This window comes from Marmota marmota, unplaced genomic scaffold, assembly GCF_001458135.2.
Source record: "Marmota marmota marmota unplaced genomic scaffold, marMar, whole genome shotgun sequence".
Classification (NCBI taxonomy): Eukaryota; Metazoa; Chordata; class Mammalia; order Rodentia; family Sciuridae; genus Marmota; species Marmota marmota.
In genome coordinates this window covers 8,457,067-8,472,786 of record NW_026000016.1, presented here as the reverse complement: position 1 = coordinate 8,472,786, position 15,720 = coordinate 8,457,067, and the positions used below count along the sequence as shown (strand labels likewise).

The following is a 15,720-nucleotide window of genomic DNA, read 5'->3' as shown; positions in this document are numbered from 1 at the left end:
TTCATTTGAATTAAAAGTCTAAGGGAATATTTTTTTTTTAAAGATTGAATGAAGGACAGACAAAGGGGACATCTGAGAGAAGATGGTTTCTTTCTTTTTTTTTTTAAAGAGAGAGTGAGAGAGAGAATTTTAATATTTATTTTTTAGTCTTTGGCAGACACAACATCTTTGTTTGTATGTGGTGCTGAGGATCGAACCCGGGCCACACACATGCCAGGCGAGCATGCTACCGCTTGAGCCACATCCCCAGCCCTAAGGGAATATTTTCAAGAATATTATAAACTTATAGGAGGTTTATCTAGAAAACAAAAGAATATAAAATGTTTCTACATAGTTTAATGATGATGAACTCAGCAAAAGTTGTTCCCACTTTGATTTTACAGTTTTCATTGATTAGCTCTCTTGGGACCTAAATTAAATTAATGTCCAAGTTGTTGGAGTTATTTTTTGGTGGCTGTAAGGCCATCACTGTAAATGAAATATCACTTTTTGATTATGTTTTCTTAATGTATTTTGTGGCTAGAAAGGATGTAATGGGTTTTCTGGTTTCTCTTGCAGGAGACTTTGGATAAGGTATAATCCCATGATATGATTCCAGGCCCTGAGGTTCCCTTCTCCACTAAGAGGCAGGTGAGTGATGATCTTAGGATTCCCAAGATCTGAACCCATGCTCCTAACTGTCTGACTAGAGAGAAGTTAATAAACCTCACTGTGCCTTTGTTTCCTCAATTGAAAAAATGGGAGTAATACTATTTAGGAGGATGTTTTTAGCCAAGGAGTTCAAGATTAACCAGGTCAACCTAATGAGACCCCATCTCCAGAAAGAAAAAATAGGAGTAATGACAGTAAATGCCACCTAGGATTGCCAAGAGGGTTGACTGAAGTAACATGTGTGCAGTTCTTAGAGCCATAACTGGCTGAGAGTGAGCGGTCAATAAGTGTCATTATCAAGCACTACCTCAAGTTAAGTGCAGGCAAAGAAATGGAGAAGCTCCTCAGAGCTTGGGAAAATTGTGTATCTTTGGTGATAGGCCCCGAACATCCCAGGTTCATCTTGAGTATTGGATGTAGAGGGTCTGCGTACACTTGAAGGCACCAAGTTATGAAAATCGCCTTCTGGCAACCAGGAAACACTGTAATTCTGATCCTTTTTTGATCATTATTGCAGTCTCCATAACCAGTGAAATTTTACTTTATAGTGTTCATTTAGTAAACATTCCTTATTTTATTTTGCATTGAAAGAGAGGGAAGGAGGGAGATTGGTCGTATGTTTCAAGATCAAAACCCCTTTTTTATTTTGCAGAGAGAGAGAGAGAGAGAGAGAGAGAGAGAGAGAGGTTGGTCATATGTTCCAAGATCAAAACCCCTTTTTTCTATTCCATATACAAAGCTGCTGTCACAGTCATTGGTTTTGCCAATGTTTATTGTGCATATGTTTTGCTTCAATTGGCATAATTTCATGGTACATTAGCCATATGAGGAAGATTTATGGCAAACGATATCAAACAATTTCAATTAGCAAAGATGCCAGGTGTGTGGTGTTGGAAAATTGTAATGGGAAGATTCTAACCTTGTTTGCAGAGCACCCTAGTTACCCAAAACATTCTTTTAACATCTGTTCAAGTCACATTCATTAGCAGGCATTTGCAGGATTGTGAATGGAATACTGATTTCCAAAGACAAGGCAATCAACAGTTGCTTGATTTGGAAACCAAATGGTTCCTGTTGATTTGCATGACACTGTCAGAGCGTGGCTGCAAAGAACACTGTTCTGGTTTTGACTAAAAGAAAGAGGAGTTGACTGCAGGATCTTCTAGAAATCTGGTTCATTTGGGGGGAGAGCTGGAGAGGGCCTTCTGTTCCCCTGCACATTCATCCATCACTAAGATCAGCAGATTCTTTGCACCTGGCCATTGCTCCTACCTGACCATCCTCTCCACAGCTCTGCTCTAGTTCTTGCTCCACAGATACCTGTCATTGTCTGCCTCTAGCTTTGGTACCTCCAATGATGTCTCTGCATTGTTCTTGCCTGAGTGATTGTTTCTCATGTGCAAATCTGAGTATTCGACTCCCCAGATCAAAATTTCTCAATGATTACCTGCTAACCATATGATACAACCTAAACTTCTGTGTTTGGCGTACAAAGGCCTCAGGCTTGCCTCTGCCTTCCTGTTAAACCTCATCTCCTTCTCTATTCCCTTCCATAAGCTTCATCCTCTAGAGTATGGAACTGCTGTGGTTCCCATTCATCTCAATTGCTTTCTTCCATAAAGAATTCCCTGACCCAATCGGATGTGGCGGTACATGGCCTGTAATCTCAGTGATTTAGGAGGCTGAGGCAGGAGGATCACAGGTCCAAAGCCAGCCTCAGCAACTGAAGGAGGCCATAAGCAACTTAGTGAGACCCTGTCTCAAAATAAAAAAATAAAGGGGGGAGCTGGGGATGTGGCTCAGTGGTTAAGCACCCCTGAGTTTAATCCCTAGTAGCAAAAAGAAAGGAAGGGAGGAAGGGACGGAAGAAGAGAGGGAGGGAGGAAGGAAAGAAGGAAGGGAGGGAGGGAGGGAGGGAGGAAAGGGTCTTCCCTTCTGCTCCAACAGCAGAATATACTTCCACAATAGAAAGTGAAACATCACGTTACTGATGTTAGTATCTCTCTCCACTAAAAGGAAAGCTCTGTGAAAGCAAGGGCTGTTTCATTAGTTTTACTGTTTGAATTCCCAAGGTGTGTTGCGGGCAGGCAATATCTAACTGTTAAATGAATTTTAAATTGCAAGTTAAATGTAAATGTCAAATTTCATAATAATTGAAATAAAAAATAAATGAAAGTGTTTTTTTTAAAAAAATGCTATCTACCTTTCTGCATCCTATTACCAAGCACTTATGCAAACATTTTATGTCAGAGTTCCCCAAATTTCAATATATACTATTTTCTTTAATTTGACCCATTTTTAATAATATAAATGTATTTTAAAAGACAATTTTTCTTTCTACCATGTGTGGAAAACTGGTATCACTTGCCATAAATGGAAATAAAGTAAATCATGTAATATATGCCATAGAATAATCAATTTGTCAAAGTGTTCTCTAAAGAGAACAAAAATATTTAAGATCAGTTAAGATTTCAGCTCAATTTCACATGACTTAAAAAAATTATGAAGGTCTACATTAATAAAAATTGTTAGTTTTGATGCAAACTTGAACCAAGAATTTTAATTCATGTGCATTCATAATTTGAGAGACAATTGCATATAATTTACTCTCTTGGCAGTTACTAACCAAAGTCATGTGAGAGACAGTTCAATGAACTTTAGTTAAAAGAACCATCTGAATAGATTGTCAGAATTTGTCCTGTGTCCACCTAAAATGATAGAAAAAGAATTCCTGTTCCCTCAAGGCTGCCAACAGGATTAGAACATGTCTATTAAAACATATTTTTAAATTCTTTGAGTTCTTTCTTTGTTTGAAATTTTCTCAGCAAGATTTTTGGCAGAGTAAAAAGATCAATTTGTTCAGTTAACAAACAGTAGCAAGCATATCACAATTGAGAAGTGCCCCTTCATCTAGTTTTATGGCTAGGTGTACACTCTGTCTTGCCTAGGGGCCACTGCTTTACAGGAATAAATTTAAGTCGTTCAATAAGCAAATGTATCTGAGGGTGAGGCTAACTTGCAAAGTCATATGGTTATGCATATCAACCCAGAGAATAAGTTTCTCTCAGACTGACTTTCTCTTCATGATTTGGAATGGAGACTGGGAGATTCTTTTGCATTTTCCACTGTTCACCTTCCTGTGGCTTTTTCAGCCCTGGCCACTCTCTGAAGAATCCCTGTTGCCTTCACATTCTGGACTCGCCCAGGCTTCCTTTGATGCTGTGTGTCTCTGAGTAGCCTTGTCAACCCAGGAGTGTGCAGCTTCTCTGGGCTGCTCAAGAATGAGCCCCAGATGCACTCTGTTCTAGGATGCACAGTCCCTTTGTTGTCATTTCTCTAGCATGGGGGAATGTCTATCTTGCTGAGGATCTTCCTCCCTCTATGTTCCCATGAGCTTTCTTCATGATCATCAATACTCTTCCCTATCTTAGGACTTCAACTTTGGAAAGTAAAATCAGAAGAAGGATTTGGTTTTCTAGGCCTGGGGTTTTCTTTATAGAAAGCTTTTTAGCCATGTATTCAATGTCTGCAATCAACACTGAGCTAATCAGGGTCTCTGTTTCTTCTTGAATGAACTTTGCTAGTTTCTGTTTTTTAAGGAATCTTCATTTTATTGAAGTTGTCTAATTTATAGGCATAAATTTCCTTATATTCCCTTATTATTCTTGTAACGACTTTAAAAATCTTAAGAACTGTGTTTTCTTTCATTTCTGAAAGTAGTGACCTGCCCTTGGTCATTCTAGCCAGATGTTCATCAATTTTCTTGGTCTCAAAGAGTTTCTTTTTATTTTATTGTTTTTTTCTCCTGCTGCTTTTCTATTTTCTATGTATTGATTTTTGCCATTACGTTTAGTATTTCCTTTCTTTTGTTTATTTTGGGTTTAATTTGCTCTGCTTTTTGAAGTTTCTTAATGTGGGAGCTTAGATTACTGATTTTATTATTATTATTATTATTATTATTATTATTATTATTATTATTATTATTTACTGTTATTATTTGTAGTACCAGGGATCAAATGCAGGGCATTACATATGCTATGCAAGTGTTCTCTATCACTGAGCTAGGTCCCCAGCCCAGATGGTTGATTTTAAATCTTTCTTCTTTTCTAATATTAGGATTTAGTGTTGTAAAGTTCCCTGTAAACACAACTTTACCCACATCCCACAATCAGAAAACATACTTTGATTTCTTTCCTTCAAACTTATGGAGGATTATATGTGGCCCAGAATATAGTCTTCTTTGATCTAATTTCTATGTATACTTGAGTGTGTATTCACATGTATTGTGCAATGGTTTGTGGTATATTGTTATGTAAATTTTAATTAGGACATGTTAGTTGACAGCATTGTGCAAGTCTTTAATGTCTTTAGTGATAGTTTGGATTTGTTGGTTTTGTAGCTGTTCAGAGAGGAGTGTTAAAATTTCCAGTTATGATGGACAGTTGGCCCTTTATCCTTCCAGTTCTGTCAGTTTTTCCTTCATGTAGTTTGGAACTCTGCTGTGGGTGCATATAGTTTTAGAATTATTATGCTTTCTTGACTAAGTTCATTATGAAATGTGGCACTTCATACATGGTAGCATTCCTTATTCTCTCTCCTATTTTGTCTGATACTAATCTGGACACTCCCATGGTCTTTTTGATTAGCTTTTTCTTTCTGTATCTTTACCTATCCTTTTACATTCAAATAACCTGGGCCTTTGAATTTAATGCCACTTTCTTATAGTCAGCATAAGCCAGATCTTGATTTTTACTCTAATTTGATAACCTTTGTTTTCTAATTGGAGTGCTTAACAATTTATATTTGATGTAATTATCAATATGGTTGTGTTTAAATCTGTCATCATTCTATTTTTTTTCTAGATCACTCTGCTAGAGATATCCCTCTTTGCTTGATTGTTTCTGGATTCAGTGTTATTTATAATGTAATTTTGTCTCCATCATTGATTTACTAGTGATATCCCTCTTTATTTTTTTAACTAGTGCTCTGGGTTTTACAGCATACAGCTATAACATTACTCATCAGCTATCTAATGTTATATCACTTCACATAAAGTAGAAGAGCCTTCCAACAGCATATTTCTGTTTCCCCTTTGTCTTTTATAATATATTCATGTATTTTACATCTACATATGTTATACCCCCTAAATATGGTTGTTACTATTTCTGCTATAAACACTCAATCATCTTCTTTTTCCTTGGCAGTACTGGGGATTGAACTCAAGGTAATTTTTGTATAAGGCAAGCTCTGTACCTTCTGAGCTATATCTCTATTCCTGGTTGTCTCTTCAGTAAATTAAAATGAAGAAAAAACTGTTTTATGTTCAGTCACATATTTGCCATAACCTGTGCTACTCCTTTCTTTGTTTACATCCAAATTTCCATGTGGAATTTGTGTGTGTGTGTGTGTGTGTGTGTGTAAAGAATTGTTTTCAACATCTCTTGTAAGCAGAGCTCTGTTACTGGTTAATTATTAAAGTTTTTGTTTATCTAGAAATTCTTTATTTTACCTTCAACTTTGAAAGATATTTTCTTTTGGTATAAAACTCTAGCTCTAAGAATGCAGCAAATGGTGTTGCATTATATTCCAGCTTCTCCTGTTTGGGATGAGAATTCTGCTCTGGTCATTCTGATCTTTGTTCTTTGCCCATAATGTGATACTTGCCCCTCAGGTGGCTAAAGGTTACATTAAAAATCATGTCCAAAATTTGTAAGGGTGACAAAGTTACATAGGAAACTGGATTCAAGGGCTGTAAAGTCTCCTTTGCAAATTGGGATGTGTTTCCATGGTAGTGTTTGTCTGGCACATGGAAGACCTTAGGTTTGATCCCTACGTGTGTGTGCACATATTCGCACTCCACCCCCGCCACCCTTCTCCTTTCCTGAAGTCAGGACTCTGGGATGTGGCTTGATGGGTATGCTTGAAAACAATAAAATACCAGAGTCTGTTGAAGATGCTGGCAAACAGAAATCGACTCCAACTGCCTGGTGACCATGCAGAGTTCTCACCTGAAGCATATTGCAAGATGATGCTTTTCCATCTCAAAATCTGCCTTTGTTTATCCTCATTACTTCTAGACATATAAACACATTTGGTCCTTATAAAGATCTGAACAGGAAAGCAAAGCATTGTCTCTGGAATGAGATAAGAGTGGATTATCCTCCTTACCCTCAAACCTGCAGGACTTGGGTAATAGGTACCAATAGGAATAAGGAGAGCAAGCATAGGAATGAATATGGAAGATATCATGTGAGTGGGTTGGGGAATGGGATTAAATCTGAATGGGGGAGAGTCCATTCATACAGGGGTTCAGTATGGATCTCCCATGACTCATAATTTAACTTCCTGGTCAGGATGGCTGTGGGCAATCCTCATATACAGCTGGACTGCATCCTTGAAACTTGGAGATAATGATGGCCCAAGTGAGCTGAGATAGTTTCCAAAATTGTCCTAACAAAATAGTAGGAATAGTTCTGCAGGTTTAGAAAGCTAGAACAGACTTACCATATAGGAACTGGGAACTTACCAGCTCACTATGTTCTTCTCCAAAGTGATAAAAATGAAAGCATTTCATAGGAATCACCACGAAAAGTACACATATGGAAACATGCTCAATCAGGCTGAAAGATTAAATTAGAAATGAGATATAACTGTATTCGTAAAACTTTATTCATTCAAAAGTCTGATAATCCCTTTTGTCCACTACCACACACCACCTTAAATCTTCCTGTGATTTTTTTTTTGCCCCCAACTTTATTGACAGTCAGTTTTCAACTGAAAATTGTATGTATTTTTAAGGTGTACAATTTGATAATTGGATATATGTAGACATTGTAAAATATTAACCACAATCAAGCTAAATAACATCTTCACTTCATATATTTACCTATGTGTTAAGAACACTTAAGATCTATCTTCTAAGTAAACTACAAGTATGTAATATTGTTGACTATAGTCACATTGCTGTATATTAGATCTCTACAGCTTATCTTACCTGCTGAAATGCTGGACTTCTTAACCACCCTCTCCCCATATTCTACTCCTCCCAATCCCTGACACTCACCAATTCTACTCTCTAATTCTACAAATCTGGCTTTTGTTTTTTCAATGCTGGGGATTGAATCTAGGGCCTCGCACATGCTGGCAAATGTCGTACCACTAAGCTACATCCCAGCCCTGAATTCAACATTTTTAGAATCCACCTGTAAGTGAGATCATGCATTATGTGCCTTCCTGCATCTCATTTGACTTAGCATTATTGTCCCAACTTATATTCCCACTAACAGTCTACAAGGGCTCCTTTTTCTCTGCATTCTCTCAAACGGTTGCTGTCTTTCATCTTTTTGATAACAGCCATTCCATCAGGTGTAAGGTGGTATCTCTTTGGATTTGGGTAGCATTTCCCCGATGATTAGTGAGATTAAATTTTCTTCAAACATCTGTCAGTCATTTGTATGTCTTATTTTGAGAAATGTGTATTCAGATCCTTTGTCCAATTTGTAATATCTTTTCTAAGTTGCATGAATTGCTTATATATTTTGGATTTCAACCTCTTGTCAGACATATGGTTTGCAGTATGCCTTTTCATTCTGTTAACTGTCTCTTTTGCTATGCAGATACTTTTGTTTTGTTTTGTTTTTGTTTGTTTGTGACTGTATCCTCTCTGTATACCCTTTTATTCTGTTAACTATGCTTTTGGTATCCAGTTTCATTCATCTGCATGTGGAGAGCCAGTCTTTCCAACATCATTAATTGAAGAGATACCCTTTACCATTGTGTGTTCTTGGCACCCTTGTTGAAGATTAATTGAATGTAGACATGTGTATTTATTTCTGGGCTCTCTATTTTATTCCATTTGTCTGTATGTTTATTTTTATAACAGTACAATACTATTTTGGTTATTATAGCTTTGTAATATATTTTTAAATCAGGGAGTGTGGTGCCTCCAGCTTTGTTCGTCTTTCTCAAGATTGCTTTGGCTATTCAGGGTCTTTGTGCTTTCGTATGAATTTTAGGATTTTTTTTCTATTTCTATAAAGAATTCCATTGGGATTTTGATAGTGATTGTGTAGTATCCATAGATTGCTTTGGTCAGTATGAACATTTTAAAAACATTATTTCTTCTAGTCCATGAACATGCAATGGCTTTCCATTTGTTGATCTTAATTTCTTTCAACATTTTATAATTTTTAAATTATAAGTTTTTTGCTCCTTTGGTTAGGTTTATTTCTAAGCACTTTATTGTTTTTGTTGCTACTGTTAATGACATTTTCTTGGTTTCTTTTCTTTCCTTTTTTTGACAGTTTTTTGTGTATAAAAATTCAATTAACTTCTATATGTTGCTTTTATATCCTACAACCTTACTGAATTTATTTATTGATTTAACAGTTTTTATTATTGTTGAGTTTTAGACTTCTCTACAAATAAGATTGTGTCCTGTGTAACTTGAAACAAATGTGCATCTTCTTTTCAGATTTGTGGCCTTTCTTTCTTTCTTTCTTTCTGGTTTGCTTCTTTGTTTTTGTTTAATTGCTGTGGCTAGGACTTCAAGCAGTATGTTGAAAACAGTGGCAAGAGTGTGTACTGTTGCCTTAAACCAGATCTTTGTGGTGAAAACTGAAGTTTTCCATTTCTTCCCACTGAGTTTGATGTTAGCTGCATGCTTTTCATGTATGGCCCTTGACATGTTGAGATGAATTGCTCCTATACTTATATTGTGATTTTTAATCATAAATGAAAGTTGAACTTTGCAAATACTTTTTCTTCACCTGTTGATAGGGTCATGTTTTTTTATTCCTTTTCATTTTGCTAATTGATTTATTTACCAATATTGAATCATTCTGGTATCCCAGGTATAAATCCCACTTGGGCATGTGCATGACTCTTTGACTGTGTTGTTGGATTTGATTTGTTAGTATTTATTGGGGATGTTTGCATGTATGTTCATCAAGGATATATTGGCCTGTTTTCTCTTCCTGTGGTGTCTTTGTCTGGTTCTGGTGTCAGAGTTATGTTAGCCTCATAAAATAAGTTTGGAAGTATTTTCTCATATTTTTTGGAAAAGCTTAAGAAGGCTTGGTATTAAATTTTCTTTGAATGTTTGGTGACATTCATCCATGAAGCCATCTGGTCCTCAGATTTTCTTTATTGGGAGGTTTTGTTTTTGTTTTTGTTCTTAAATGATGGTTCACTCTCCTAGCTGGGTGTGATGGAACATGCCAGCAATCTCAGCTACTCAGGAGGTTGAGGCAGTAGAATCACAAATTTGAGGTCAGTCTGGACAACTCTGTGAGACCCTGACTCAAAATAAAAAATAAAAAGAGTTGGAGATATGACTTGATGGTAGAGGTCTTGCCTGGCATGTATGAGGACCTGTGTTCCATCCCTGGTACAAACTATTAAACTAACAACAAATAAATAAATAATAAATAAATAACTCAGTCTCCTTATTAGTTATTGATCTGTTTAAGCTTTCTATTTCTTCTTGATTCACTTTTGGGAGGTTGTTTCTCAGAATCAATCCATTTCATCTAGGTTACCCAGTTTGTTGTCATATAATTCTCAAGTTAGTCTCTTTTTTTTCCAGTCAAACTTTATTCCATAATGAGAAGTAAGTTCTTGTCTATGCTGACTACAGCTTTCTGAATGTAGTAACAGGGACATTGGCTATGAAAGTATAGAACTCGTTTGGTGAATATTCAGCCTCATTATGTTTTCTGAACGATCATACATGGAAAAAATTTCTTATTCCTTTGGCCCAGAAAGCTTTGTTAAGCCTAGTATCAATGCATATATCTGGGTCCCCATCTCTTTCGTGGCAAATTTCTAGATCTCCTTGAGTGACTAGGGGCACATCTTTTGAAGCCCATTTCATGGCTGTGCTTGCTAATGTTGATGGTGCATTCTCAGGTCACCCTTGCTGTTGACAGAATGGCCCTTCTTACCACCCATCTTTGTGGGGGACATTCTGCCTGACCCAACTTGGAAAAAAAATAAAGTTTCTGTTTCTTTTTATTTCTGAGGATCTGTTGTAATGTCTTCTCTTTTATTTCTGATTTTTAAAAATTTGAGGTTTGTCTGGTTTATTTTTTCAAAACCCCAACTCTTTGTTAATTTTTTTTTCTTTTCATTCTCTACTTGATTTATTTCTGCTCTCTAATCACTATTCTTTTCTCTAATTCTGAAAACTCTGGTCTTAGTCAGTTGTTCTCTTTCTAGTTTTTTGAAGTGTAAAGTTATGTTACTTGAGATCTTTCTTTTTTTAATATTTATTTTTTGGTTAGACACAATACCTTTATTTTTTGTGTGTGTGGTGTTGAGGATCGAACCCAGGGCCTCACGCATGCTAGGCGAGCGCTCTACCGCTGAGCCACAACCACCACCCAAAGATCTTTCTTTTTGAATGTGTTTACTGCTGTCAACTTTTCTCTTAGTACTGCTTCTGCTGCGTCCCACAGTTTTTGTTATGTTGTGTTTTCATCCTCATTTGTTTCAAAATACCCTTTAAGTTCTCCTTTCAGTTCCTCTATGACTCAATAGTTGTTCAAAATCGTTGTTTAGCAGAGTTAGATAAAAGTAAGAATTCCTAGTGTTCTATAGAACAGTGGGTTGACTATAGTTCACAATAACCTATTATGCATTTGATGAATAACTAGAAAGCTCCAAGGCTCCAAATGCAAAGTGGTGATGAGAGGATGGAAACACTAATGACCTTGATTTGATAGCTTTTGTTCTTGAGCTTAGATCACTGGGCTCTGATGTGTCTTGAAGAAGATCTCTTAATTTTCAGTCCAGGTGGGTTCTTGGGAATCTTGATCTGGATATTCATTTCCTATCCTCGTTTTAAGATGTTTTCTGTAATTGTTTCTTTAAATAAACTTTCTGTTTGTTTCTCTTTCTCAGATCATTCTGGGACTCTCATAAAGTATGTATTGTTCCATGTCTTACAAGTCATATAGGTTTACTTTACCCTTTTTCATTTTCTTTTTGCTTCTCTCATGGGATAATTTCAAATGATCTGTTTTTTTTTGTTGTTGTTGTTGTGTGTGTGTGTGTGTGTGTGTGTTTGTTTGTTTGTTTGATACTGATTCTTTTCTTTTGCTTGGTCAGGTTTGTTGTTGAAGCTCTCCTTGTATTTTTCAGCTCCAGAATTTTCATTTAGTCATTTATCTGTGGTCTCTTGTAGTTCACTGAGCTTCTATAAGATGAAAATTGTGAAACCTTGGCGATACCATGTTTTCTTGATTTTATTTCTAATAGCTTTGCATTAATGTCTGCATATTTGAGGGAACAGATGTCGTTTCCAGACTTTATAAACTGGTTTTGGTGAGAAAGGAACTTTACCTATGGGTGTGGGTAAGGGTACTGGCTGCATGGAGTGTACAATTCTGAAACCAGGTAGAGATCAGCAGCCTAGTGTCCATATAGCTGTGCCAGCTGAGGTCAGTGTTGGCCAAGATTGTGGGGTCAAGGCTGAGTGTGTCCAGGACAGTGGCAAGAGCTATTGACCTCCTCAGAGGCAAAGTTTACCATGGTCTTCCTATTTTTTTTTCCAGTGGGGAGCAACTAAAGCTTTAGGATCCAGGAATAGGTTTAAACACTGCAGCAGTGACTCCAGTCTTTGAAGTACAGGTATGCCAACTGAGGCAGCAGCATCTGTTTCTGAGGCTTGGATGCTCATGAGTAGCAGTAGGCTGGGGTCTGGAGTAAAACTGTATGAGGAGCAGCTGTGGTTTCAAAGTCCAGGTATGCACATAGATGCAGGCAAGGTGTATGTGTGTATATGGGGGTGACAGTGCTAGCCCAGGGTAGCCCAACAGTGGCTTCTTCTCCAAAGAGGAAAGGGAGCCTGTCCTTGTGAAGTGGGGGTTTATGGCAGCTTACATGGCTGTTGAGGCCCTTGGTGCCAGAGGTTGCTGGGGTACCCTACAGAGCAGGCCACTGGGGACTGCAGCAGTACCTGCTGCACGGCTGATTTGTTAACTAACCTTCTTTCTTCCTAGCTGCCTCCAGATGTCTCAGCTAGCTGGGAGTGGTGGGGCATGCCTGTAATCCCAGTGGCTCGAGAGGCTGAGGCAGAAAGATTGCCAGTTCAAAACTAGCCTCAGCAAATTAGTGAGGTCCTAAGTAATAAGTGAGACTCTGTTTCAAAGTAAAAAATAAAAAGGGGCTGTGGATGTGGCTCAGGGGTTAAGTGCTCCTGAGTTCACTCCCTGGTACATGTAGCTGATACATATATCGGCTATGTTGATCTTCCCAAAAAGAAGACCTGGGTGGCATGAAACTAAAGCAGGCCCTTCAGGCAGTGCCCCAAAAGTCTGAAGAAGCTGGTTATTCACTCTGCTCTCCTTTTCCTTCTGAGAGGAATACATGGACCAGGGGGTTCCCTCTTGGCCCTGAGTGGTAGTATCCTGCAGGACGGGATAATGCAAGCAAGCGCATGAAGCTGTTACCCTTTCTTTAGTTTTTCTCTTTTTTCTCCCACTATTGCTGCAACTTCTTATCTGGACTCCTGAACTCTCTTAGAGCTTCTTCTTCTTCTTGTTGTTCATTGATATCTGCCTGTTATTTTACATGGGAGGAATAAAGCTAGGATCTCCTACTCTGCTATCTTGCAGATGTCACTCAGATATTCCTGAGGTCTTAGCAAAAGGTAGCAAAGCCACATGTTTGATTTGATCATTACATTCAGGGCATTATTGCTCACTTGAAAATATTTTGCAAAATAGAGAGATATTTTTACTTTCCATCCCAGAAAGTCCTGGCTCCTCTATATTTCCTCTAGATTGTGTTTCCAAACTAAATTGTGTTTCTAAATTGTGTTTAGAAACACAATTTAGCTCTAAACACAATTTAGCTCATTTCACATTGTCTTTACCTTGTCATGCACGACTTGAAGATAACAGACACTTTGAACATTCTGCTTTCAAACCTCATTAATCATATCTGAAATTATGCTTGGTGTTTTTCTTATCTTTCAAGTCCATGCAGGAGATATTACTGCCAGTTGGTTAGCTGCTGAATCACATGGGTCATCATTTTTTCCTGCTGCTCTATAGCAATTTTCTCTTTGCTCCACTGTGTTCATTAACACTTAATTTGTCACTTTTTTGAGCTTCACTTGCAGATTCTTTACTACACTTTTCCACCTCTGCCTACTATCCAGATCTCAAAGCCAATGCCACTTATTTTGAATTTTTGTTGACATCGTAACATTTTTGATACCAATTTATATATCAACCATCCATTGCTGCATAACAAACATCCCCCAAATACAGTGACTTCCAACAACAACCATTTTAGTGAGCTCAAACTTCTGTACATCAGCAATTTTAGCTGCATGGTCTTGCTGGTTTGGGGAGGGCTCAGCTGTTCTCAGATGGGCTTATGCATCTCTCTAGGTTATAGTGCTTGGTTGACTTGTATATCTGAAGTATCTGGATCTTTTGTTCAGACAGTTTCTCGACTTCTAGTAGGCTAGCTTGAGCTTGCTGCTACAGTAATGGAAGCATTACCAACAACAAGAGAGAAATTCCCAATGTACCACATTTTCTTGTCTCTGCTTCTATCAAGTATGTTATTGTCCCATTGGACACAGGAAGTCACAAGGCCAAAGGAAGTGAATACAAGGGTGGAATCACAGTGGCTCTGTCTAAAAAAAATCTACCATAAAACAATGTTTATCTTTGTAGTGATAATCTATAGCACAGTTTTTGAAATCAGGTGAATATCCTTTTTCTAAACTTCTTACCTGATTGTTACAGCATCCATCACTAATCTTTGGTTATATTTATTACATTGGGAGTTCCAAAGTGGTGATTTTCTATGTTATCATTCCTTCTACATTTACTAGTTGGCATTCAGTAAAGAAAAAATTCTTCCTTTTCCTTTCTTTTCTCTCTCTCTTCTTATGTTTATCATTACGTACTTATGAATTAACAAAATTCAATGGGTTATAATTCATAATTTTTCTTTCTTTTTTTCTATCTATTTATTTATTTTAGTGGTTCTTGTTCTATTGTTTCCCAAATGTCTCAAAATTAGCAGGTGGAATCTCCTTCAACCTGGCTTCTCTTTTCTTTGGACATGACCTCGTTAGCATTTGAGCTCTTCACTTTTTTAGAAACAAATTATTGATGTTTCATATTTACTGTGGACTTTCCTGCCTTGGGCTCTGAGATCAGCCACAGGATTTCTAATTTCTCCAAGGATCCACAATTTTTTTAATGAGCAATGGTATTTAGAAACCAAGAGTTGGGCATTAGATGCATTCAATATTCTGGAATATTGTTGTTTTTAGATCTTTTCTCTTTTTTTTGTTTTGTTATTTATTTATTTAATTTTTTTATTGGTTGTTCAAAACATTACAAAGCTCTTGACATATCATATTTCATACATTTGATTCAAGTGGGTTATGAACTCCCATTTTTACCCCGTATACAGATTGCAGAATCACATCGGTTACACATCCACGTTTTTACATATTGCCATACTAGTGACTGTTGTATTCTGCTATCTTTCCTATCCTCTACTATCCCCCCTCCCCTCCCCTCCCATCTTCTCTCTCTACCCCATCTACTGTAATTCATTTCTCTCCCTTGTTTTTTTTTTCCCTTTCCCCTCACATCCTCTTATATGTAATTTTGTATAACAATGAGGGTCTCCTTCCATTTCCATGCAATTTCCCTTCTCTCTCCCTTTCCCTCCCACCTCTCATCCCTGTTTAATGTTAATCTTTTTCTCATGCTCTTCCTCCCTGCTCTGTTTTAAGTTGCTCTCCTTATATCAAAGAAGACATTTGGCATTTGTTTTTAGGGATTGGCTAGCTTCACTTAGCATAATCTGCTCTAATGCCATCCATTTCCCTGCAAATTCCATGATTTTGTCATTTTTTAGTGCTGAGTAATACTCCATTGTGTATAAATGCCACATTTTTTAATCCATTCATCGATTGAAGGGCATCTAAGTTGGTTCCACAGTCTAGCTATTGTGAATTGTGCTGCTATGAACATCGATGTAGCAGTATCCCTATAGTACGCTCTTTTAAGGTCTTCAGGGAATAGTCCGAGA

General features: G+C 37.3%; 1 pseudogene; it reads right to left on the bottom strand.

Annotated features, from left to right (window-relative positions):
• Nucleotides 1-10,282: 10,282 nt before the first annotated feature.
• Nucleotides 10,283-10,617, bottom strand: LOC125618549 (annotated as a pseudogene).
• Nucleotides 10,618-15,720: the final 5,103 nt, after the last annotated feature.